Source organism: Pongo pygmaeus, chromosome 11 (assembly GCF_028885625.2).
Source record: "Pongo pygmaeus isolate AG05252 chromosome 11, NHGRI_mPonPyg2-v2.0_pri, whole genome shotgun sequence".
In the NCBI taxonomy this organism is placed as follows: Eukaryota; Metazoa; Chordata; class Mammalia; order Primates; family Hominidae; genus Pongo; species Pongo pygmaeus.
Genome location: NC_072384.2, coordinates 40,037,151 through 40,064,913, shown reverse-complemented (window position 1 = coordinate 40,064,913; position 27,763 = coordinate 40,037,151). Strand labels below are relative to the sequence as shown.

General features: G+C 34.4%; 1 protein-coding gene across 1 annotated transcript in view; it reads left to right on the top strand.

The window, feature by feature from the left end:
- The window catches only part of LRP1B (LDL receptor related protein 1B), a 1,896,287-nt gene that overhangs the window by 1,447,172 nt on the left and 421,352 nt on the right, over window positions 1–27,763 (top strand). The gene's annotated exons all lie outside the window — the stretch shown is intronic.

The window sequence follows — 27,763 nt, the reverse complement described above, 5'->3', positions numbered from 1 at the left end:
CAGTTACTTTTGCATCAGCGTAGTCTGCCATTCTGAATAGGTATTAATGACAAAAGGTTTATTTATTTAAACTGCAGAAAGTGTAAAGCAAGGACTAAGTTTTCTACATGTACTCTAATGAAGGGTTTTCTTTCTGTGTAATTTGCATATATCAGCTACTCAGATTCAGATATAAGGGAGAATCAGGCTCATATTTTCTGAAATGTGTATCTGAAGTAAACATTCTAAATCAGATTTATTACATATCTACTCTGCTTAACAATTGTAGTGTATTGGTTGGGCCATTTTGTCTCTTATCGCAGGTTAAACATTGAGTGTACTGTTTCCTTGCTTATATTTCACTTCGTTCACATTCTATATACTTCAGGTTCAGTTTAGCTCTTTCTTTCACCTACAAGGTGCACACACACACACACACACACACAATACTCTCAAGCTAGAGAAAAGTGTGTCTTCCAGTTCCCACAAATGATTTGCACCTAACCTTATTACAATATTGTTATTTTTCTTTTGCCCTAATAGCTTCTCTGCTGTGTTAGCACAGGAACTGTGCCTTGCTCATCAGTATACCTGAAGCCCAACCCAAGGCAAGTCTCCAGGACACTCTGTTGACTGTTGTTCCAAATGCCTTTGGGGCGGTCTGACCCTGGCCACAGAGTTCCTGGGACTTAATAAGTAATCAGTGCATATTCATCAAAGGAAGGAATCATATGCTCTCTGAAAGTTGAGATTCTTGATCTCATGGAATGTACAAAGTAGGAGAGAAAATCTTAGCAGCAGAAATAACCACAAGTTAGTGTGATACCAGTGGAGTACAAGTATAGACAGAATTATACAGCACACATAGTAAAGTGAAGTCTCCTCCAGCTGGGATGATGAAAGAAGCTTCACAGAGTAGATGGTCCTAAATGCCCATTCTGTCGCATTATAATGAACTCTGACAAATAACCATAAGGATGAAACAGATAACTATTTTATAGTTGTTAATATTTTAAGGTTATTATTTTCTGAAAATAATATTAAGACAACAAACATGCATCTTACATAAAAATCATCAGATGACAAATATGTTCTTAAAATAGAAGAGACTTCAGAATGTGGCATATAGTTACATCCACACATGCCTTTCTTGTTTCTCCCGTTCATGACATTTCTTAGGCATAGCACATGAATCTCATCTATATGACTGTTTACTTTACTTGGTGAGTGCACGGGAAGTACTCCTTTTTTTCTTTAGTGTTGAGTTCCATGAAAAAATAATTTACTTGGTAGTAAACATAGAAATGTGATTTGAATCATCCCAACAAAAGATGAGCTTTGCTTAAACGTAGTATTTTTAAAACCTATGATAGAGGAGAAAGAATCACAATTAGTTGCCAAGTAGTATAATATTTTTGCACAAAATACCATTGAAATCTGAAATTATTACCTCCTATTGTCTTTTTTTGTTAAATTATCATTTTTATTCTTGACTTATTTAATTCAATTTGCCAAATATTCATTTAGTATCTACCAAGAATAGCGTCAGCTTAGTCTCATTTAAGATAAATATTAAAAGCGCTATCATTTTATAAGTAATAGTATTCCTTGCACTCATCTCTTTAACAGAAGTACTCTGCATCAGGTTTAGAAATACATAGAAATGAGATTTATTTATTTTTTATTGACAATATTGGAGTGTTTCATTTCACTGATATGAAAGTATTATTTCTTAATATAAATTATTACTCTTTTGACTTTAGGTGTGAATGAATTAATAGATGATGCTCATTTATTTATTTATTCCTTCTTTTCTCTTTCTTTATTTCATTTGTTCTGCAAATATTTACTGTGTATTTAATATATGCTAAGTGTTATGGGAATATGTGATTCAGTGTTTCTTCGGCACTCTTCATTTGGAAAGTATGAAATAATGCAATTTATATATAATACTAGTAAAACATAGTCACATGGAAAACATCTGCTGTAAGTAAAATTAAACTTTCCTTTGGTACCCATTATGAATGTGTTAACAACTTTGTTCAATAATACTGACAGAGCTAATTTTAGGGAGTTTCATTTTCCCATGACTTATACCCCACATTGCTTAGCTTTACAAATATATTTAATGCAGCAAACCATTTCACACAGCACTGCCATTTAAGTCCCACAAAATCAATAGTTTAATTTGCATGATTGTGGTACTGTTAGTATTTTCTGTCAGAAAGTGCAAATCATATTTAAAGATACACAAATAATGTTCACGCTTTTTCTTGCCTATGGCATCACAAAATTAGGTTTTTAGAGGTTTGTCTTACTCATTTTGTGATGAGTCCTAGGTCACATTAGCTCACTCCTCACAAACGTAATGTTTATTGACACCTAGAGATATGTGGTAAGCCTGTTAAGGTTAAAATATGGGCTTTGGGAATAGTGAGACTTAGATTTGAATCCAAGTGCATCACTCATGATGATGCAATGTTCTTAAGCTCTACTAAAATTAGACGGAAAATAGCATCAATTAATGAGGATTAATGAAACGAATGACAATGCTATGCTTACCACCGTGCCTGCCAGATAAACAGGTCCAATGGACAGTCAGCAGTTATTTCATTGTAAAGGTAAAATAAATCTTAATTCAGTCTGAAGTAGCCACTGGAGAGAGTTTATTGCAGTTCTTGTTCCCACACTAATGTGGTCCATCCAGCTGCTTTTTCTCAAGGTCCAATAATGAGATGCAGACCAACTGGGAAAAAAAGGGAGCTTATTTCTGCAACCAGCAAGAAGGATGGGCCAACTTAAGACCAACTCAAAGTTACAAGTTTTTCTCCGGTGCACATATACATTTAAAGCTCCATGCCTACGTGTGGGAGTGCATGGAGCTGTTTCAGCAGGAACCAGCAGGAGTGTTTCATTTAATCTCTGTCTAATCTTTAGGGTCTGGGGTCTGGAAAGCTTTCTCTAGGGCCTTGGAAAGTTTCTTACTCTTAAGTGGGCCCTGGAACGAGGTGTATGTGTAAGAATGATTTTATTATTGGATCAGACATAGTGTGTCCAATCTTTTGGCTTCCCTGGGCCACATTGGAAGAACTGTCTTAGGCCACACATAAAATTTACTAACACTAACGATAGCTGATGAGCAAAAATAAATAAATAAATTAATTAATTAAATAAAAAATAAAATAAATAAATAAATAAACCTCATAAAAAGTTTACCAGTTTGTGTTGGGTCGTATTCAAAGCCATCCTGGGCCGCATGTGGCCCACAGGCTGTGTGTTGGACAAGCTTGCTTTAGGGTCTGAGAAAACCCAGGTGGGATCTTGGTGGGTTTGATTCCACATTCTAGCCCTTATACTCAGGCACCAGTTTCTCCAGTTCTTTAATGTTTAACTTATATATTTACCAAATTCATAATAAAGGGGTAGTTGAAACTGACTGCTCTGGCTGCCAATGGAAACCCGAGCTGCCACATTCTGACGAAGTTACAGTACAGAAGGGTTGATTTAATTTGTTTTTCCTTGATTCCCAAAACACTAAATGTACTAATTATGTTTTAACTTCATTCTCTACTTACTAGTAAAAAACAGTGAATATTAGTATTTAAATGTACATCATTAGTTCATTAATGTACAACATTAGTTCATTTAAATTTCAGAATGATAAAGATGTTAAGAAGAGGAAAGTATAAAACCTGCTGTAGAAATAATTCCACCTGGCGCTGACCAGACAGATGAACAGAAACTTAAGGGCTTTTAAAAAAAAATTGTTATGAGCTGAATTATGGTCCCCTAAATTGATATATTGAAGTTCTAGTTCTTAGTACCTCTGCATGTGAGTGTATGTGGAAACAGGGCCTTTAGCAAGGTAATTAAGGTAAAATGAGGTCATAATGGGTGGACTCTAATCTAATATGACTAGTATCCTTATAATAGCAGCAAATTAGGACACAGGCAACACAGACCGAAGGGAAAACCCTGTGAGGGCACAAGAAGGCAGCCCTCTGCAAGCAAAAGAGAGAGGCCTGGCTGGACGTGGTGGCTCATGCCTGTAGTCCCAGCACTTTGGGAGGCAGAGGCAGGTGGATCAACTGAGGTCAGGAGTTCAAGACCAGCCTGGCCACCATGGTGAAACCCTCTCTCTACAAAAACACGAAAATTAGCAGGGCATGATGGCAGGTGCCTCTAATCCCAGCTACTTGGGAGGCTGAGGCAGGCGAATCGCTTGAACATGGGAGGCGGAGATTGCAGTGAGCCAAGGCTATGTCATTGCACTCCACCTCGGGCGACAGAGAGAGACTCCATTCCCCCCCGCCAAAAAAAAGGGAGGTTGAAGCCTCAGAAGAAACCACACTTGCCAACACCTTGGTTTTAGATTTGCAGCCTTCAGAACTGTGAGGAAGTACATTTTTGTTGTGTAAGCAACCCCATCACTGGTATTTTGTTATGGCTGCCCTAACAAACTAATGCAATATTCAAAGGCTGGGACTAGTGAATTATTTTTAGAGGAAAATATGTAGGTTGAATTGGCATTAAGTTATATATAGGATACATCCATTTGCTTACTAAAAGGGGGAAAAAAAGCCTCGTCCAGTCTTTAATGCTAATATGTTCTGAGGTTTTAAAAGCATTAAAATCTATACTGATTTTGAAAGTCTCATAGATAAGAAATGAACACTACAAGCTAAACAAGGAATTTAAGAACATGAATCTTTCTAACAAATATCTCCTAAAATTACTCTTACATTTTATTAGCTTCTTATTCCAAAGGAAAGATATTCTATGAGAGGAAAAAGCATACACACACACAGATTTACATATATAATCCCATAATTTCCTTCACTATCATCTTAAAACGCCTTTCATACCTGTCCACATCATTCTTCATGAATGTCTTTTTTGTTTCTTATAGGCAAAAAATAGAGGTATTCAGTAAATTGCCTCCCTTCCACTTGCAGAATTAATTGGGTTCATTGGAGTATCGTGATTAAGAATCTAGACTCTAAAATAAGATTCCCTGGGTTCAAATTGTGGCTCTGCTTTTTACTATTTGTGCAACCTCTGAAAATTATTAAGCACTGCGTGTCCTAGTTTCCTCATCTGTAAAGCAGGATTAATGTTACCCATCACAACATAGCAAGTGCATAGAACAATGCCACTCATTCTCCCTCATGTATGTGTGTGTATTCAGTTAATGTTGGCTTTTGTTTGTTTGTTTGTTTGTTTGTTTTTGAGACAGAGTTTTGCTCTTGTCGCCCAGACTGGAGTGCGATAGCACGATCTAGGCTCACTGCAACCTTCGCCTCCTGGGTCCTGGCGATTCTCCCGCCTCAGCCTCCCGAGTAGCTGGGATTACAGGTGCCTGCCACCATGGCCAGCTAGTTTTTTTTGTATTTTTAGTAGAGACGGGGTTTCACCATGTTGACTAGGCTGATCTCGAACCACTGACCTCAGGTGTTCCACCCACATTGGCCTCCCAAAGTGCTGGGATTACAGGTGTGAGCCACTGTCCCTGGCCTAATGTTGGCTATTACCTTTGTGTATACCCATTTTCATCTACTTCCACTTTTTCAGTCGTTGAGAAATGGTCCTTTCAAATCTAAACCTTATTCCTATGCTGTTGAAACCATTGTGTATTTTTTTTTCTCTCTCTCTGTTCAGTAAGCTTCCTCCTAAAGCTACAAAAATGCTCATTTCTCCTCCATACTAAAAATAAAACTATAAACAAATTTCTCTCTTTCATGGATCCCATTGTCCCCTCCACCTTTCCTATTGCCACCAAGGTTGAACAAGTAATCTATACCCACTGACTCTTTTCACTCTTTAAATCATTGCCATCTTTCGCAAGCTCCCTCATTGCTCTGATAACACTCAGATGACTCTGTGGTTGACAAAGACAATGACCTCATTTCTGTTGAAATTGTTGACTACTCTCTACATCTGAAAACATATTTCTCCTTGCAATCCTCTGACAGAGTTTCATCCTGGTTCTCCTCCTGGTTCTCAGACTACTCTTGTATAAATGCCATTGCCAATCTCTATTGACAACACTGCTTTTCTTCCCTAAGAAGTGGCAGTATTGTATGACTGTTTTCTATTTATTAAAAATAAATGGCAATGATTGTTCATTTGTTTTTGGCACACTGATATTTTGATATGAAAAACATGTTTTGAAAAACTAGAGAGTTAAAATGTTGTTTGCTGTATCTCTATTGTTTATGATAGTATTTGGTATATAATAGGTACACAATAAATATTTGTACATAGTTTGATTTATTTTTTTCCTGTGAACTTTCACATCTTAAAATCTTTATAAGCAAAAAGAAGTGTCCTGTGATACAAGGGAGTAAGTCATTTATTGATGGATATCTGGAACTGTATGTTAAACAGAAATCTATCTATACTTTTTAAACAGTATTAGCTAAAATTATTTTCAAGGATCCAAATCTCATATACATAAGGCTCAATTTCTCCTCCTGTTCTTAGTCTGAAATGACAGTGTCTATTTAAATTCAAAAAGTCAAACTTGTAATGAAAGCAGCAAACTTATGTTGTGAAGAGAAGTTATCAAAATGCTTACCTTTATGATTGCATGCCTTGCAGTCTTATGGGATAATCTGCTGGAAAGCAATAAACAATAATTAATGGGGTGATTTTTAAAAAAAGTATTCTAAAGCGTTGGCTTTAAATTTATGAATCAACAGTCAGATTTTAACAGCGGGATTATCCAAGAAATATCTCTTATTTTTAAATCATGTGGTTTTGAAACCTATGGATTGAAGGTATTTTTCCTGTATTAATAAGAGAAATATGCAGTTATCTTATTTATTTTACCCAGAGCATATTTATTATATAATTACATGCTGTAGGAAGCAAATTGTACCCCTACGCTTTTATCTGACATAAATTAGCTAGGTCAAGAAAATTTTTTATACTTGTGAACTCTGGAATAACTCCTCCCCAGGTATGTTCCAATAACACTGGCTATTGTTTATGTGAAAATAAGTACTTAGTTTTACATTTAATATAGTTTTCTTATCAAAAGCCTTTTAAATTTATTGTAGTAATTCTAAATTTCCTCATGACATTTTTCACAGCTTGACATAAAAAGATCAGCTGCTCTGTATTTTTTTCTTACATCAATAATGCTAACTTGTATCAGAGACACTGAAACATTTAGGTAGCAATTGATAATGAGAGCAGAATACGGCCTCATGTTTACCTAATTTTAAGTAATATTTTAAGGCAATTACAATATATGTACATACATATGTGTATACACACACATACACACATCTATCTCTCTGTCCATATTATTTTATAGACGCAGGGTCTTGCTTTGTTGCCCAGGCTGGAGTGCAGAGGTGCAATCATAGTGCACTGCAACCTCAAACTCCTGGGCTAAAGCAATTCTTTCTCCTCAGCTTCCTGAGTAGCTGGAACTACAGGAGCACCACCACAACCAGCTATTTTTTTTTGTTTTTTTAATTTTTGTAGAGGCAAAATCTCACTATGTTGCCCAGACTAAAATATTTTATTAAAATATGTGGTAATTAAAGACTATTTGGTAACTATCAGCACATTAAGAACAGTATGAAATAGGTATAATTCAATTTGAAATGATATAACTTAATCAAATGTATTTTATATAGGCAACGTTTATTTTTAATTTTTAGCCACATTTTAGTTGAATTATTCACTTATTCTTTTTGGCATAAATTAACTTAAAATGCATGTTTGGCAAATGGGTGCAACTTTATTTATTAGCACTCTACTATTAACTCTGTCTAAATGTGCTGGTCAGTTTTATATGTCAACTTGACTAGGTTTTAGTCAGTTCTTCAATAAAACACTAACCTAAACAGTGTTGCAAAGGTATTTGTAGATATGATCAAGTCACAGTCAGATGATTTTAAATAAGGAAAATTGTCCTGGATTAGATAATCTGGATGGGCTCAATGATATTACAAGGTTCCTATAACAAGGAGACACATGAGTCAAAAGGCAGTGAGAAAAGGTGATATGATGATAAAAGCAGAGATTAGAATGAAGTGGCCACAAGCCAAATAATACCATCAGCCTCTAGAAGCTGCAAGATACAAAGAGCAGATTCTCTCCCAGAGTCTCTAGAAGGAAGCAGCTCTGCTGACATCTTGATTGTGAGACTGAACCTCTTGAACTGTGAGATGATTTGTGTTATATAAAACTACTAAGTAATTTGTTACAACAGCATCAAGAAACAAATAGAAATTTTGTATCCTGGAAGTGAAGTGCTGCTGTAACAAATGTCTATGAAAAGAGTCAAACTATTAAAAATATTTAACCTCTGTTAAAGAGGTTTATCCTGAGCCAAACATGAGTGACCACGGTCAGAGGCACAGTCTCAGGAGGTCCTGAGAACACGTGCCCAAGGTGGTTGGGTTACAGCGTGGTTTTATACATTTTAGGGAGACATAAGACATTAATCAATACATGTGAGACATACATTGGATCAGTTGGGAAAGGCAAGACAACTCAGACAGGGGAGTCCTAGGTCATAGGGGGAGTCCTAGGTCATAGGTGGATTCAAAGAATTTCTGATTGGCAATTTGTTGAAAGAGTTCAATTATTATCTAAAGATCTGGATTCAATAGAAAGGAGTGTCTGGGTTAAGAAAAGGGGTTGTGGAGACCAAGGTTCTTATTATGTAGATGGAGTCTCATAGATGGCCACCCTTAGAGATAATAGATGGCAAATATGTCCTATTCAGACCTTTAAAAGGTGCTTGACTCTCAGTAAATGTCTTTGAGATTAGGAGGGCCTGAACGGAGAAAGAGCTAGTTATGTTATTAGAGGTTTGCAGGGCCATTCCAAAATATGTCAAAGAAATATATTTCAGGCAGTGGTTCATGCCTGTAATCTCAGCATTTTGGGATGCCAAGGCAGGTGGATCACCTGAGGGCAGGAGTTTGAGACCAGCCTGACCAACATGGTTAAACCCCGTTTCTACTAAAAATACAAAAAATTAGCCAGGCGTGGTGGTGGGCGCCTGTAATCCCAGCTTCTCAGGGGGCTGAGGCAGGAGAATCGCTTGAACCTGGAAGGCAGAGGTTGCAGTGAGCCAGAGTTGCCCCATTGTACTCCAGCCTGGGCGACAAAGCAAGACTCTGTTTCAAAGAAAAGAAAAAGAAATATATTTCGGGGTAAAATATGTTGCAGGTTGGAGGTGGTATGTTATTGCTACAAAGAGTCTGTTCTGTCAGTCTTAGGATCTCTGTTTTAATGTTAATGCTGGTCATTTGTGTCTAAAGTCCAAAAGGGAGAGGGTATAGTGAGGTATGTATGGACCCTCCCTTTCTGTCATGGCCTGAACTGGTTTTTCAAGTTTCTTTGGAATCCCCTTGACTGAGAAGAGGGTCCATTCAGTTGGTTGGGGGCTTAGAATCTTATTTTTTGTTTGCACAGATACCTAAAAATCTGTAAATGGCTTTTACATTGGGTACTGGGTAGAGGCTGGAAGAGCTTTTAGGACAATAATAGAAAAAGCCTGGATTGCCTTGAATAGACTGTTCATAGATACAGATGTTAAAATTATTCTCATGGGGACTCAGAAGTAAAGAGCATGGTAGAAAAAACTATTATCTCAGAGAATACTTAAATCATTATAAATAAACTGTCGTTAGAAATGTGGACATGAAGAATACTGATGAGGGCTCAAAGAGAAATGAATATGTTCTTGAAAACTAGAAAAAAGAGATTAAGCACATTAAGAATACTATGAAATAAATATAATTAAAGTTGAAATAATATAATGTAATCAAATGTACTTTATAGAGGCAATGCTTGTAATACCTTAATTTATTTCTGCCATTATACATAGAGCAGGAGTTGTAAGCAATGAAATTTGATATTTAACTTTGGACATTTCCAAGCAAGATGTTGATGTGTTCTGATTTCCTTCTTTCTGCTTATAATAAAATGCAGAAGTAAAAAGATAGATTGAGGGAAGAACTATTAAGCAAAAAAGAACCAGGACTTGATTATTTGGGAAATTCTCAATCTATCCAGATTGCAAATGACACTAAAATTAGAAGATTCACTGTTAGGAAAGTGAATGGTTGGACAATCTTTTGTTAGTGCCTCAGAAGAAAGAAGAGCTAAACGTGTTCATTCACATAGAGAGCTGTTTGACGTGATCATGTGACTCGTGGATCCAATCTTCCATTTCAACAGAAGCTAAAAATAAGGATGGAATTATCTTGGAAATACCTGTGTAGGGGCCTCTTGTTTAATGGTGTAAATTCCCAGGACATACAAGAAGACTCACAAGGTTTTTGAGAATATTATAACAGCAGAAACATTGCCAGTTTGGACTGCAAGAGAAGGAGAGAGGAGGAAATAAAAGAAGGCTGTAAGACTCCCGAATTTCTGTAGGCAAGAAATGGGTCGGTAATACCATTTATCTGCAAACCCATGAAAAAGGAAGAACGATTCAGAGGGAAGAGTGAAAGGTAGAGAAGGCAGAGATTTGAGCCACAGAGAATTTTTCCCAAGCTTTAACAATAAATGGAGTTTACTCTGCTGGATTTCAAAATTGCTTGGAACTGGTGACTTTTTTGTTTGTTTTTTATTTTTTTTTTAGATGGAGTCTCATTCTGTCACCCAGGCTGGAGTGCAATGGTGCGATTTCTGCTCACTGCAACCTCTGCCTCCCGGGTTCAAGCGATTCTCCTGCCTCAGCTTCCTGAGTAGCTGGGATTACAGGTGCACACCACCATGCCCAGCTAATTTTTGTATTTTTAGTAGAGATGGGGTTTCACCATGTTTGTCAGGCTGGTCTCAACTCCTGACCTCGTGACCCACCCGCCTTGGCCTCCCGAAGTGCTGGGATTACAGGCTTGAGCCACTGAGCCCAGCCTGGTGACTCATTTTATCCTTCCATTTTCTCCATTTTTGAACAGAAATGTCTATAACTAGCATCCTATACTTGTCCCACATTGTATTTTGGGAACAGATAACTTATTTTCTAGTTTTACAGGTCCACAGATGGACAGGAATTTTGGACCAGGATAGATCATGCCCAGAATTTTAAACATAGCTGATTTTAGTTGATGAAATTACAGATTCTTGACTTTATGAGATTAGAAGAGATTTTGGACTTGAGTTGATGCTATTAATGATTTGAGACTTTTGAGGACCTTGGTATGGAATATACTTATTTTGCAACTGGGCTGACATAAATCTTTGAAAACCAGGGACAACTGCATTAGGCCAAATGACGGCTCCCAAAAGATACCCAGGTCCTATAACTGGAACCTGTGAATTTGTTACCTTACATGATAAAAGGGACTTTCCTGCTGTAATTAACTTAAGGATATTGAGATGGAAAAAAATATCCTAGATTATTTTAATGGGCCCAACTTAATCACAGAGTCCTTATAGGATAGAGGCAGAAAGATTAGAGATAGAGAGAAAAAAATGTTAAGGATGAAAACAGATGTGTGAGTAATGCACCTGAAGGTGGAGGAAGAGGCCAAGGAATGTGCGTGTTCCCTAGAAACTGGAAAAAAAAAACAAACAGATTTTTTTTTTTTTTCTTTTTGAGACGATGTCTCCCTCTTTCGCCCAGGCTGGAGTGCAGTGGCGCTGTCTCGGCTCACTGCAAGCTCCGCCTCCCGGCTTCACGCCATTCTCCTACCTCAGCCTCCCGAGTAGCTGGGACTACAGGCGCCCGCCACCACGGTCGGCTAATGTTTTGTATGTTTCGTAGAAACGGGGTTTCACCGTGTTAGCCAGGATGGTCTCAATTTCCTGACCTCGTGATCCACCCGCCTGGGCCTCCCAAAGTGTTGGGATTACGGGCGTGAGCCACCGCGCCCGGCCAATATTCTAAAATTCTAAGCTACAAGAAGTCTGATTTTAATTTTCAGTTTTCATGTGTATTGTTTAGGTCATTGAATACCTTTTGAGTTTCTACTGGTTATGAAACACTACTTCCTAATAAAGGAGACCCCTAAAAGAACAGTATGATTTGTGACTTCAGGAACTTTTGCTATTATAAAGTAGAAGAGAATTAGCCAGGTTCATAAATAACTCTAAAATAAGGCAGAATGTAATTAATGTCTTACAGAGCAACAAAGCATATATTCTGAGAGAATGGAGAAATCACTTTCAGCTCTGAGAGTCAGGCAAAGAGAAAAGATTAGAGCTAAATTGTATGTGCTAAAAAGAATAAAAATATCTGTGTAACTAGGAAAAGTGTTATGTACTAGAGGGAAAAGAGAACACATGGATTTTGAAAGATATTCAAACAAAGGTTGTGGAGTGTTCAGATGTTTCCAGTTGACCAAAGATACTGTAGTCTATAGAGCAGAAAAATTATTTGAAGGAGCAGCAGAATTTTAAACATAAATCTAACAATACTATCCAAGGTATATAGGAAAAGAGTAAACATTATTAGCAGTCATTCTAGCTTGGAGCCTTAGCAAACCTAGGTGTGCACTCATGTATCAACTGCTCTTTAGGTAAACATTTGTTTTATATCAGGGTAAATGAAACTTAAATGGTTCAACTCTATTGCCTGATGTCTCAGGGTAGTATCGAGGCAAAGGTTATCATAGCTAAAAACCTGAATATATGGACCTTGTCTAGTTGGTAACTACGTGGATTCTCTGCACTGCATTTTTCATGCATTTATTCAATATTTATTTCTTTTCTGCTCTGTCCCAGGCATGGAGGTAACAGTGAGGACAACAACATTGTTCTTTCTCTCATCAAGCAGCAAGCAGATGTTATGTAGGGTCACAGCATGCCAATGCACCTAATTTTCTGAAAACTTTTTCCTGTCTCCTTATTTTAAACACAATAGTTACTTCAGAAGCCAAATTTCTGCTGAGAATATGATAATAAATATGTTCTGTCCTGTGCATTTGAGCAAGGCACTTTTAAAAAAATGTTATGTCTTAATGCAAGGGAAAAGAGTTGGAAGTTTGGTACTTTAGGGAGAATGTGTGCTAGCTTTATTTGAGACTTCATTCCTCACACAGTATAATTCTCTAATGGCAGAACAGGAAGTTTCTTTCTGGTGTTTTCACGTATGCACCTCAAAACCAACTTTCTTTTCAAGATACTTATAAGGTAACTTGTAGATTGACAAGTACATTCAACTTTTTAGGAAAATTTTTTCAAGTAGTCCCCATTTTAAAGCCAAGATTTTGAAATAAAATGTACTATGAGTTGTTTTTTAAAAGTAATCCTTGGAAATGTTAGTTTCTTGATTACATCAGAATGCTTCACTGAATTTTACAATTTCTGAGCATGAGATTGGCATACAAATATCTTCCTTTTCATCTTTTTATTCAAGTAATAGCAAAGATCGTAATGAAACATAATCCTGGGCCAAGTGACATTTTCACTTGTATGTTTTATGGATCGCTTACTCTTTGGCTTATAAGTGAACTACATAAGACAGAGGAGTTTCAGTACTGGTTATTAAAATTATTTTCACAATCATCTCATCAAAAGTGGAGACTCCTAATGCCCTCCCCCAACATTTTGGGAGGCAATTTATTTGTGGTGTGTGTGTGTGTGTGTGTGTGTGTGTGTGGTGTATAATAAATGGATCACGTTAAAAAAATTACCTATAATTCCAGCACTTTGAGAGTCCAAGTCAGGTAGATCACGAGGTGAGGAATTCAAGACCAGCCTGGCCAAGATGGTGAAGCCTCGCCTCTACTAAAAATACAAAAAATTAGCTGGGCGTGGTGGCAGGCACCTGTAGTTCCAGCTACTTGGGAGGCTGAAGCAGGAGAATCACTTGAACTCAGAGGGTCAGTGGGCAGAGATTGCAGTGAGCCAAGATCATGCCACTGCACTCTAGCCTGGGCAACAGAGTGAGACTCCATGTCAGGAAAAAAAAAAATTTTTTTTACTCCACTGAAGTGGTATTTTGGGATGAATAAGATTGAGAATGAGTATATAAAGTGGGAATCTCTAAGACTTAAGGAAAAAAATATGTTTAAAATTCGGATTAGCAGTAAGGATGATAGTCATGCTTTCTGGTAGGTTATCCAGAATTTTTTTTTAAATTATTCTTAGAGAACTTAAGAAGTTACATAAGAACAACAACTCTTTATGAAAATCTAGCATGCGTTTTAGGATCCTGTTGTCCATATGACATACACAATTTTCTTGCTTCTCAGGGAATATGCCATCATGTAAATTCAACCTACATGTAAAGTTGCTTTCTCAGGTTTGGCCATATGTGGCCTTGAAATTGAAATATGTTTTCGTTTAGTTCCCCAAAAACTCTGCAATAATGAACACATTTCTAATGTGCTAAAGAAAATGGGCCCAAGTGGCCACTGAAATAGGCTATGGAAAAAGGGGAAAATAATTAAGACTTAAATTTAGGAACATATTTAATTATTTATCAGAAGATTGACTTGGTGGAATAACAGTGTTATGAAGTTACAAATATTATGGTTGTTTACTTATTTTCATAGAGTCTATGTTGTAGAAAAATACTGGACCAGGTATAAATTCAAATCTGCTTTGCAGTGTGAACCCTAAAACTATTTTTCTTTGAAATAGAGTTCCTCCTGAAATGATTAAATATGAATGAATTTTTCAGTTACCACATTTTTATGCTATTTTAGGTGTCAAATTAGGAAAAAATATTTGACAACTTCATCCGAATTTCTATGAATAAAAATAATGTCCAAATGAAACATTTGCATTTCGACATTGTGCAATTATGTCATAGCATGAACTTCCTTGGAATAATACATATAAACAAACTTTCTTGCTATTCTCATTGGTACAATAGTAGTAGAAATGATTAATCAGTTCTTGATTCTAAAGTGCTTTAATCTCTAAAGGTAAGATACAAATTATTAATTCCTATCAAATAGCCTTAATTTGGTTGTTTAAATCTAAAAGTGATTATTTTTAAAGTTTGCCTTTTCTCTGTGGCAATTATAGTAAAATGAAACAATATATTGTTGCATTTTATTGTTTCAGAGAGATTAATCTTTTTAAAGAAAGGGCATTCCAGATACCAGAATTTTTTTTATAATGTTTTTCTGCTTGTTTAAAGCCACTACACAGTAATATGACATTGGATTATCAGGGAAAGATGTCACAAAGCACTTAAGAACATTGGATATAATTATTTTATAATATATTTCTAAATTAAGCATAGAGATGAACAAAAATAGTATGTTATTGGACAAACTATGGATTCATTAGTTTATTTCTCACAAGTTCCTGTTTATATTATGATGAAATATTTTTTATTTTGATAAGGGTCTAAAATTAGAGCACTGGTTTTAGTGTTTTGCATTTTTAAGTACCATCAGAATGATATTAAACTTTATAAAAGATGCTTTCCTATTTTAAAAAATAAATTATTTTCCATTGATTTCTTTCCTTCATTATTTTAATTTTTTTCTTTGTGTTTTTTGGAGGGTGTTCTTGGAAAGAATAGTTGAACAGGCAAATTCCTAAATGACAATATGTCTTCAATTTATGACTCTTTTCTTCAAGATAGATAGAAGGGAGATCTCATTTTATTGCATTTTGCATTATTACTCTGTGCAGATGTTGTGCTTTTTGCATGTCGAAGGTTCATGGCAATCTTGCATTGAGCAAGTCTGTTGGCACTATTTTTCCAATAGCATGTGCTCACTTTGTGTACTTTTGTTACGTTTTGGTAATTCTTGCAATATTTCAGTCTTTTCCTTATTATTATATCTGTTATGGTAATTTGCAATCAGTGATTTTTGATCTTACTATTGCAACCATTTTGAGGCACCACAAACTGCACTCAAGAGAGTGAACTTAATTACTTGTCGTCAAAATGAGCAGTCAGAAATATAGCGTGTGTTCTTACTGCTCCACCAGCCGGTACTTCCCTGTCTCTTTCCCTGTCTTCAGGCCTCTTTATTCCCTGAGGCACAACAATATTGAAATTAGTCCAGTTAATAACCTACAGCAGTCTCTAAGTGTTCAAGTAAAAAAAGAAAAGAGTCACATGTCCCTAATCTGAAATCAAAAGCTAGAAATGATTAAGCTTAGTGAGGAAAGCATGTTGAAATGCAATAAAAGCCAGATTTCAGGCCCCTTGTGCCAGTTAGCCAAGTTGCAAATTCAAAAGAAGGTTCTTGAAGACAATTGAAAGTGCTCCTTCAGTGAACACACGAATGATAAGAAAATACAATAGCCTTCTTACTGATATGGAGAAAGTTTTAGTGGTCGGGAGAGAAGATCAAACCAGCCATGACATTCCCGTAAACTAAAACCTAATCCAGGAAAGGCCCTAACTCTCTTTAATTCTATGAAGTCCAAGAGAAGTGAGGAAGCTGCAAAAGATAAGTTTGAGCTAGCAGAGGTAGGTTCATGAGGTTTAAGAACAGAAGCCATCTCCATACAGTAAAAGCGTAAGGTGAAGCAGCAAGTACTGATGTAGAAGCTGCAATAAGTTTTCCAGAAGGTCTAGCTAAGATAATTGATGAAGCTGGCTACAGTAAACTTCTGTTTATATCAGATATGTGTGGATCTTGGCATGATTCACTGGACTATTGTAGTTTTTCTGTATGCCACTATGGTGAATACTCGATGATGATGATGACCAGTGTATTTCCAACACGGTGTGTTTGTAATAGTCTGTAATTTATCTCAAATTTTGTATTTTTAGTATCTTAGTATTTTGGGGGGCATTTTAATGAATTTCAGAATGTCAAATACCAAAAACACAGATTAGCTGTTGGTTGATAACTTACAGGTATTTTTATATTTAGCATGCAATTTAACATATCATTGAGTTGAAATTATTGTGTGCTGTTCAATCATGTTCTGAAGGCTACATGTTGTTTTACTTAAAAGCATTTTTATAAAGTTAGTGCACTTTCTTAACTGTAGCCCTTTACCCATTCGGAAATTATACACGTTTACTCTAATAGACTGTTATTAATAGTTACTACCCTACAACTTTTCTGTTATCAATACTTTTGCAATCTAAAGCATTTGCAGGCGCCTCACTGAAATGATTACCGTTGGCAATTTCCTCTTTATATGTGTAAAAAATTTTAAATTTCTGTCAGAAGGAATGACGTTACCTCTGAGACTTGGTATTTTAGACCTAAGGCAATGTTTCATGAATTTTACTTGAAAACAGATACTGACTGCCAAGATAAAAATGGTTTGCCATAGGGAATATTGTGCAGTTTTCAGTCATTCTTATTTACTTCTTTCTATTTGTGCAAGGAATTATATCCATTCCAATGAAAATGGCATTCTTTTACTGCTGAAATTATATTTTCAATAATATCAACAGGAAACTAGTAAATTCCAGGCCTTTCACCATACCACAAATTAGTTCTTTGTTCTCTATCATTTAAAAATTTTTCATCTTTATCTAATTCACTTTGGTGTTTGTGTAATTCAATTGCTTCACTTCTTTTTCTATCATTTTAAGTTCCCTTGTATTATTACCCTCTTCCATCCAAAGGGAGACTGTGTTAATACCAGCTATGTATTCTTAAATAATTTTTCCTTAATATTTGTAATTATAACATATATAGACACCTATGTGTAATACTTATGCAAATAAAAACTGTGGATTATTTTGTCCTCCATTTTACAATCTCTAATTTTCTCACTCAAGAAATACCTCATACAAATGTAGTCAAGTGAACTGGCATTTTTCCTTTTAATAGTATATATATATATATATATATATATATATATATATAGCTGATATATATATATATAGCTGATATATATATATAGCTGATATATATATATATATATAGCTGATATATATATACTGATATATAGTGGATGTATCATGTTTTATTACTTCCCTTATTGATTACAAATTACCTTTCTTCTAGTTTTTTTCTACTCTAAGTTATACTAATCTAAATATTTCCATATGGTTACTTTATTCTTGTTCGTTGGAGTTACTTCCAAGTTTTTAACACAATATTTGGGTTTAAATGATAAAAGAGAGAATTCAAGTAATTATTCAGATTACTTATGTAAACTGTTTCAATTAGATAAATTGTTTAGTGCTTATTTCTCATGTTTTTAATGCTATACGACTTAGAATATCAAACTTTTTTGTGTGTATCACAATGTAGAACAGAGATATACTTAGTGTATATCATATGACATATGACATGATTTTGAAATAAAGACAACAAACTTATTTCAAACCTAAAACTTTGATAAGTATTGAGTAATTACCAGAGGACAATTAGTTCAGAACTGTCTACGTTGCTCACTCATGGGATTTAATCCAGTGGACAGTTTTGTTGTTGTTTTGAGACTGGATCTTGCTCTGTTGCGCAGGCTGGAGTGCAGTGGTGCAATCACAGCTCACTGCAGCCTCAACTGCCCAGGCTCAAGTGATTCTCCCATCTCAACCACCCAAGTAGCTGGGACTATAGGTGCGTGCCACCACACTATTTTTTTTTAATTATTTGTAGAGATGGGGTCTCATCATTTTGCCCAGGCTGGTCTTGAACTCCTGGACACAAGTGATCCTCCTGTCTTGGCCTCCCTAGCTGCTGGGATTATAGGCATGAGCCACCATGCCCAGCCCAATTTTTAAACTAACTTCCTCTGTGGACCCATAGTCTCAAAATCCTGGTAATGTAATTCCATTCTCTATAGGCCTCCAGTACTCTAGTTGAAATATCTCCATAACAAAATTGGGGCTATTTGCTTTTCATTTTATATCCCTAGCATGTTTTTTAATAGCACTCTTTACCCAGTGACTGTACAAATTAATGGCTAAACTGAGAAACATTCAGATATAAACTGGAGTAGGTAACTTACTATTTATTCACCATTTTCTTAATAATGATTGCTGCATAATTTAATATTTTTGGCATAAGAGTATGTCTATGAATTGATTAACTTTGGCCTCTGATAATGGGAAGGGCAAATGGATTTCATAGAAAAAAACCTTAGGAGTTAACAAAAGCAGAAGAAGAGAAAACATGATTATTAATATTACTAAGAAAACATTTGACAAAAGCATACATTTATCTGCTTGTCTTTTCTAAATGCAAAAAAAATGAGAGTTAAAAAAAAACCATACAAAAAGACAAGACAAAACTAATGGGAAATAGCAACAAATTGGAAAGACAGCAGGTAAAATTATCAATCAATGCAGACATTTTCAGACATGAACAGTCACCAAATATTTAACTCTGGTGTACCTTTCTTTGAAAGCTGTTGGAGAATGTGTATCTAGTAAATGAAAGACATAAAACAAAGAAAAGAAATACATGATTTTCAGGATATAAGAGACTCTCATATAACGCACATAAACAACCAAAATTTTGTTTCAAGATGAAAGTTGCACATCAGACTTAGAAAAGTCCTGGTCCAGATCAGAGGGAGAGTTTGGGAGATATGAAAAAGGAGCTCTTTAGAAGAAAAATGGCTTTGATAGATCATATGATGTATAAGCATCTGGAATATAATTTTGTGTTTAACTGATACAGCATTTATAAAGAATTAAAGACAGGTACATAGAAAATAAAGCAAGTGAAAAAATAGTTTTTAATTACAGGAATCACAAAAATACAAGAAAATAAGCAAAATCATAGTACAGTACTTGCCTCTGCAATGAACAGTAAAAATTGACATATAAAAATACTGGAAGTATGCAAAAAGAACTATGGGTATTTAACTTAACATTGTCTAAAATTAATAAAGACCAGTGAGGTATGGGCACATTATTTATGAATATGAAGACTAACCCAGAAAAAAATACTTTAAAAGTTGAAAAAAATATTTTTGCAGAGCAGGAGTTTTTGTTTTGAGGGGAAGGAGTGGGACATTAGTGAACAATAGGTTTTTGTAAGGGATTTCTAATAATATACACTTTTTGAAAAACACTATAAGCATGTATCACGTTGATAAAAGTAAGCATTAATTTAAATAACGGCTGGTGATAGAATATACATTTTTCTCCTAATATTGCCTGAAAACAAAAATAGTAGTTATTAACAAATATGAAATTATTGATAAATATTTGCATATTTGAAAGTTAAAGAAGAGATTAAAAATCAATGTGTTACTCTCCAAATAATCTATTTTTCTTGACTCTTAAAACTTTTATTTCTTAGCTCTCATCCTGTAACTGTTTTCTCACTAGTCTCGTAACCCTAATATAAAGTTTTTTGGTTTTGTTTTTGGCTTTGATCATGCATTTTGGAAATTTTTTACAGTAAATTTTATTGTTTTATATTTGCTCATGTTGTCTCCCCAGTGAGAGTTCAAGTTTCTTCCTTTGTACCTTCCTTTGTATCTCAGCCTATGTTAAATTTGTAGGTGGGGTTCATTCTCTATTTACTATGTTGAATGTTTCCTGTTTCTTATGTAGCACATATCTGTGTTTGAATATAAGTCCACTGAAGCCAGAACATGTTTTACAGCATTTCCTGAGTACCAGGGGCATCTTGGTAACTGTTAAACATTAACAAAACTCAGTACACTGCAAAGTTGGTCTGGTGCCACATCAGTGAAAGCAAACCTATAGTAGCTTTCCACTCCATTAACTGTAATGGAGTAGAACCTTTATTCATCAAATAAAAGCATGCTGAAATAGATTAAAGTTACAATGCTTATATACACAGGGTAGTATCATTCCATATATCTAAATTGCTGAAAAATAGATCTACTACTCATAAAGAATCTATTAGATGACATGTTTCTAGTTCAGTAAAGTGGGGTCTTCGTAGTCAATATGAACCTATAATTGTGGCACATTTCATGCTCATTGAAAACAGATTTATAACATGTAAAGAGTCTTTTATTAAATAGATTTTCAGTTCACAACAACAACAACAACAAAAACAGATTTACAGTTTAGGAACAACCCATTGCCTAACATGTTTTCAGCTCACTGAAACAGATTTACAACTCAGAAACAACCCATTATCTAACATGTTTCCAGTTCACTGAAAACAGATTTACAACTCATACACAGCCCATTATCTAACATTGTTCCAGCTCACTGAATATTGATTTAGAATTCATAAACAGCCCATTATCTGACAAATTTTCAGCTCACTGAACAGATTTGCAAATCATAAACAACCTATTACCTACTGCATTTCCAGCTCACTGTAAGTAGATTTACAACCTATTATCTCACATGTTCCAGTTCACTGAAGATTCATACAGAACTCGCAAAGAATCCCAAAGGGTCAAGGTTCCACCTTGGACAGGAAATAAATAAATAAATAAATAAATAAATGTAGACATATTGCGTTAAAAACATTTGACCTTAATGTACTGTCATATCAATAGGCATGATAGTTTTATCATTGCTTTCAAACCTAAAAGAAAAAAATTGGATAAATTAAAGGTGGGAAAACTGTAGTTTTCTGGATTTTAAGAAATATTTATGTTATTTTTTGAAATTCAGGATATGAAAGTGAAATTATTAAAAATGATTATTGTTTATAAATAATGTTGCATTTTTACAACCTTATTGCCAAAGATTGTTTAATTGTTATTCTGTTGCAGTATATAAAGCCATTAGAAAACATGAACGTTTTTGAATGGCTAATGTACCAACTGTTGTTAGAAATTGTTAAAGCAAATTAACAGAAAAACTTCGTTTTGTATATAATTTGACATTAAATATGTTTACTGGCCATTAATTTATTTTTATATTATCAATGTGAAAAGACCACATTTTTCCTTCGAAATATCCAGAAGCTAAACCTTTCTTTTAAACTTTTTATTCCAATTTTTCATTGCTATTTTATTCAATGTTAACCAACTGAAATTTGTAAAGACACAATAAAAATGTTTTACTTAAAATAGTATGGGTTCAAGTGTAAAAAACTAAATTTTGATTAATTTATAAGTACATATTAACTTATGAATGTGTGATATTACTTCTAGAATGTTTTATTATGGAAGTTTTCAAATAAGCACAAAAGTAAAGAAATAAGTTCTGTTAATCCTGTGGGCCCATGGATCAGTTTTGATTAGAATTGACATACAGCCAGTTTTGCTCATCTGTTCAATCTCCCACCCCCAACACATACACACTGTACCATTGGGTTACTTCAAAACAAATTCCAGGCAACATGCTATTACGTCAGTAAATATTTCAGCATTATGGTAAGAGATATAAAGGCTCTTTTGTTTTTAACGTAATCACAGTAATATATCATGAGAACATTAAAATAATACCTCAATGGATATAATTTAATTTTTAGCTTACTGATGATTCCATAATGTTGTATTTATATATATATAAAGATAGATATGTGAAATATCCAGCCCTCTTATTTTTTCTCCTTATTTCCAGTACTGGCCTATAGTTCACCCATATTTGTTAGGTGGAATAATCATTCAATGTGTGATCTAAAATATTATTCAATGTATATATCTAAAGATTTACTCTGGTCTTAGGATACGAAGTGGTGAGAAAATCAGTGAGTTTCTGGACCTCTCTTTCTCTTTTCTCATCAATAGGGCAATTATAATGATTCTCAGTCTATGGAAAATCATGTTTTCTACTGAACTGCCTACTTCCCTATATTATGAAGTACAGTTGCCTTTAATTATGAAATAAAGCAATCAAATAGAATATTTTTTGTACTTTTATGTTTCAAGATACATAACTTTCTTTACCAAGAAAGTTTGTGTGTTCCTGAGAAAACACTCATGTATATATCACATTGGCATAAGTGCCTATCAGTACTATTATATTTCACAGGATAAAACCTTGAGGTATATATAGAAGCTCTGTAAAATATTGGGAACTTAAAATATAATAAGAGAAGGAAAATATGACCACTTTTAACTTAGTCTATTTTGTGATATATTGATGAAATTTATGACCTTGTTTCTGATTATGCTACTGTCAATTTTTGTTTTAAATTGACCCTAGTTAGCTATTACAAGACCATTTAGTTTGCCATTTCTCTCAAATTTACACGCTTTTGTGGTTTTGTCAGTAACATTTGCTTTTTTAACTTTCTGCTTCTCCAACCTTTAGTCTTTCTTTTTCATACATTTTCTCACTATAGTTGTTAAAAGTTATTGAAAATTCCCTGAAAGTGAACCCCCAAAAACTTTTATTTTGAATGAATCAGACAAATAGTCCAAGGAGATACACAGACATACACTTACACATCTAATACAAGCAGAAAAATCAGAAGTAGTCCACAAAATTACAAATGGTTTAAAAGCAGTAGTTTCAACAAAGCAATAATTAGGAAAGAAGAAAGAAGTAGAGAGAATTTTCCTGCATCAGGTCATATCTAGTTGATGTCATAACAAAGGTATTTTTCTTTAAAGAAAATTTAGCAATGCCTTTGGGGAAAAAACAAAGCAAAACAAATCTCTTCCTTTAGGGCTTTCCTGGCATAATCATTCTTACTTACAATAAAATACATTGTGATTTTTCTCAATGATTTTTTGAAAATTGTAAAGACAGTGTCCTGAAATAGTGCCAAAGTAATGTGCAATCACCATTTTGTTAGAATTAGTACATCCCTTTAAAATAAGACAAAAAATGTCCAGTTTCTATATCTCATTATGATATATTGTCACAAAACCTGCCAAGATGTTTTTACATTACAGAATCTGTTAGCAGATTTCCCTGAGCTTTGGGTGACAATGCTGAGGACAATTATGAAATCACTGAGAAGTGGGCAAAACAAAAAACATGATTAATTCTCTATTTGTGGTCTGACATAGATGGACTCATCTTCTCCGAATTACTGTAATATGGCATTTATTGAATCCCCTATGTACCACTAAAACCACTTGAAAGTGTCTCGTTTCCTTTGAGAATTAAGCTATTAAAGAGATAAATGTATACTCTGCCTATTCTTTTTTTTTTTTTTTTTTTTTTTTTGAGACAGAGTCTCACTCTGTCGCCCAGGCTGGAGTGCAGTGGCGCGATCTCGTCTCACTGCAAGCTCCGCCTCCCGGGTTCACGCCATTCTCCTGCCTCAGCCTCCGGAGTAGCTGGGACTACAGGCTCCCGCCACCACGCCCGGCTAATTTTTTGTATTTTTAGTAGAGACGGGGTTTCACCGTGTTAGCTAGGATGGTCTCGATCTCCTGACCTCGTGATCCACCCGCCTCGGCCTCCCAAAGTGCTGGCGTGAGCCACCGCGCCCTGCACTTATTCTTTTAATTAAGAAATATGAAGTACTTTTCATAACCCAGGTACTTCTCTGTGCTCTGATGCAGTACAGATAAATACAATTCAGCCTCTACATTCTTTGAGTTTCTCTTCCTGCACCTAGGAATGATTAATCTGGAAGGAAACCACTATCTTAAATTCATGAATAACTGAAACAATAGAGTCACATCCAAAGGACAGAACAATTTACTTGCAAGTGAGATTTCAGTTATTGAAGTATTTTGGATTATTGAGGTATTTTGATATTTTATATCTGTGACAGTTATAAGAATCTAGAAAATTATTAGTATAATTCAAAGTTCATTTGCTAGAAATTTAGGACATAAAATAGATGATTAACATCAAGGTTAATAAATGTAGAATTTGAAAGTCACCACTGTACTTTATAACAATGAGAATAATTTTTTAAAAAGCTTGTTTTACTGATGAACTGATAAATTTTAATTATTTCCTTATATACTAAGATTAAACATTTCTTGAGCATGTATTACATGTTTAGCATACTTCAATGGTCTAGAATTTGTACAATAGGAGATCCTTTTAGGGAGATAAGGCATATATATTCCAATTTTTAGAGAGCTAGGATATATATATATATATATATATATATATGAACCCATAAAAATTTCTCTTATTTAATCTCAGGGCTACTGTGCCCACTTAGGAAACCTTGGGTGAAACTTATTTAATGATATCATTTGACAGTAATGATTATACTTACTGGTGTGTGGGAAAAAGCAAAGCTGTGGCAGCAGTATTTCACATGACAAACTAGCATAGAGTTGAGTGAACAAAAGGGAGAACAGATGTTTCTTTATGATAGTAAGAGACCCTTTGCGATAAGTTTCAGATGTCAAATAAATCCATTTTTGCTTAGCATCCCTTCTCGTCTCTTATGAGTAAGCATAATTTCTCTTAAACATATGGCCAAAAATGAAATAAGCCTGGGAAATCCCATTTATAGCGTCAATCTGTGTTATTGGGGAAAAACAAATCTTCTGAATTAGTAATAAAACCCATCTGTTCCCACTTAGAGGAAAATGCCTCACACTGATGAAGTGAGACTAATATTCAGCATTTTAAAAAGTGTACAGAAAAAATGAAATGGTTTCTTTTTTTAAGAAGATGTCAAACCCATTTATTCACTTTGATCAATCTTCAAATTTTGATTATTGGCAGTCTTTAAAATATCTGATAAAGAACAATGCCTTTTCCCTTACATACATATCAATTCTTATAAAACATACTAAATACCAAGATATTTCTTATTTTTAGAAATTATTCATCTTCGTTAATGTCATAATTTGCTCATAATAGTAAGATATTTTCAATCACAATTGTTGTCTCCTCAGATTTTTCATAGTCCTTCTGATTATAACAGTAATCCAGATTCATTGAAGAAAAGTGTAACAATCCAGAAAACCATAGTAAAGAAAATTAAACACTCATGATCTCATCACCTAGATTCCCTGCTGTTAACATTTTGGTTTATTTCTTTTCAGTATCGTTTTGACATTTCATTTTTCTTAAAATTGTATATACTTATAGTTTTAAAATCAAGTAGTTCTATAAATTCTATAAAAATAGCAGTTACTCATCCAGTATTTCCCTGTCCCCAGTACTATTACCCAAATGTAGTTAAACTCTCTCTCTTTTTTTTTTTTTTTTTTTTTTGATATGGAGTCTTGCTCTTGTCACCCAGTCTGGAGTGCAGTGGCAGGATCTTGGCTCACTGCAACCTCCGCCTCCCAGGTTCAAGCGATTCTCCTGCCTCAGCCTCCCAAGTACCTGGGATTACAGGTGCCCACCACCACATGCAGCTAATTTTTGTATTTTTAGTAGAGACAGGGTATCATCATGTTAGCCAGGCTGGTCTCAAACTCCTGACCTCAGGTGATCCACCCGCCTCGGCCTCCCAAAGTTCTGGGATTACAGGCATAAGCCACCATGCCCGGCCATAGTTAAACTCTTTTAGTTTGCTTCTTTAGCATATTTATCTCCATACATGTATATATAAATAAATAACATATAATACCCCCATTTCTTTATAATATGATCACATATATTAGCTTAGGCTTTTAAATATGAAAAAAACTTTTTTTCTTACATAGCTTGCAGACTTTCCAGCCCAATACCATATCACCATATTTAATTCCATAGTCACTCTTTACATTATTATTATTTATTATCATATAAATTTTAATGATTGTTAAACCATCTAGTATATGGTGCCTATATTTCCTTTTTCATACAACTTTCTAGTCTCCATGGATTCAACAATTATCTCTTTTTTTCTCTTTTGCTTATAGTGCTTATCACTACTGCACCAATATATTCCCTTAAGAGATATGTGTATCTCCTCTCAGTCCTTATCCTGAAATATTCAAGGAAGTAAACTTTTGCAACTTGTCATTTTTGAAAAGTATCTATTTCCTATCTTTTTATCTTATTGTTGTATAGTCTGGGAGGTTTCCTCAAATTTATCTTCCATCATTCTATTGATTTTGAATTTTCTGCCACTATATTTTAATTTCTGAGGACTCTTTTGAGGATATTCCGTATAGCATCCTATGTTTGTTTCATAATGTTAAATGTTTCCTGTATCCTCTCTATTGTCTTGATGTTGCTTATTAACATTTCATTCTTTTGGCTTGGGTCTTTCCTGTTGGAATATTCCTCAAATATATGGTGCTACTTAGCTTTCTTAGATTTTGTAAATATCTAGGGATTTAAATTAAGATTTTTTGTATTTATTTTAAAGTAATTTTAAGAATAGCTTTTGACACTTACATCAAGCTTTGTATTACTATTTTCAACAATTTTTTAAGTAACATTTTTAACTGGTTTCAGTAATCTCACAAAGTAATCTACAACTATTTTTTTCCATTATCAAGATACACTGATGGATTCATTTTTAGTTGGATTGGCATGTTTTCAACTAAATATGGTACTGGAACAATTTATTTTTGCTCCTGTATAAGTGACAATATTGTTAACTTTCTTTTGTACGTGAAAGGAAACTTTCATGATTCTAAATTTTTTCTTTTCTAATCTTTGTCTCTCAAAACTCAGAAATTTATAACACAAATTTCTTCTAAAACTTGGTCCTATAGAGGGGTGTGAAGTCAGTGTGATTCTTTTCTTTGTATACAGCTTTAGTTTCCTGTCTTGAGCTCAAATGGGTATAGTTATTAAATATTAAAAAATATCCAGAATATGTCTAAAAATGGGTATTCTCCCTAATTTTTCTGATAATATGCTAAGTTTTTTAAAACTTTTCTTGTGCAATATTTTCATTAGTTAGGTAGAGTCAAAAATTATATCTTTGATAACTGCCTTTATTCTAGTGTATTTAGTCATTTTATAATTCAGTAAGCCTCTTCCATGTTGTATTTTCACTGAAATATTTATCCTTGTGAATTTATCTAGATGTCTCAAATTTGTCTTTCCCGTCAAGAATTCAATATTTGAAAATGACAACTGTGTTTTTTTCACTGTATCAATTATAGATTTTAATTTTGTACTTGCACTATTGGATTCCCTATAATATTTCCTTATCTCCAACATCTCCCTTTTAACCTTAAATGTTGCTTTTTTTAAAACATTTTTCCT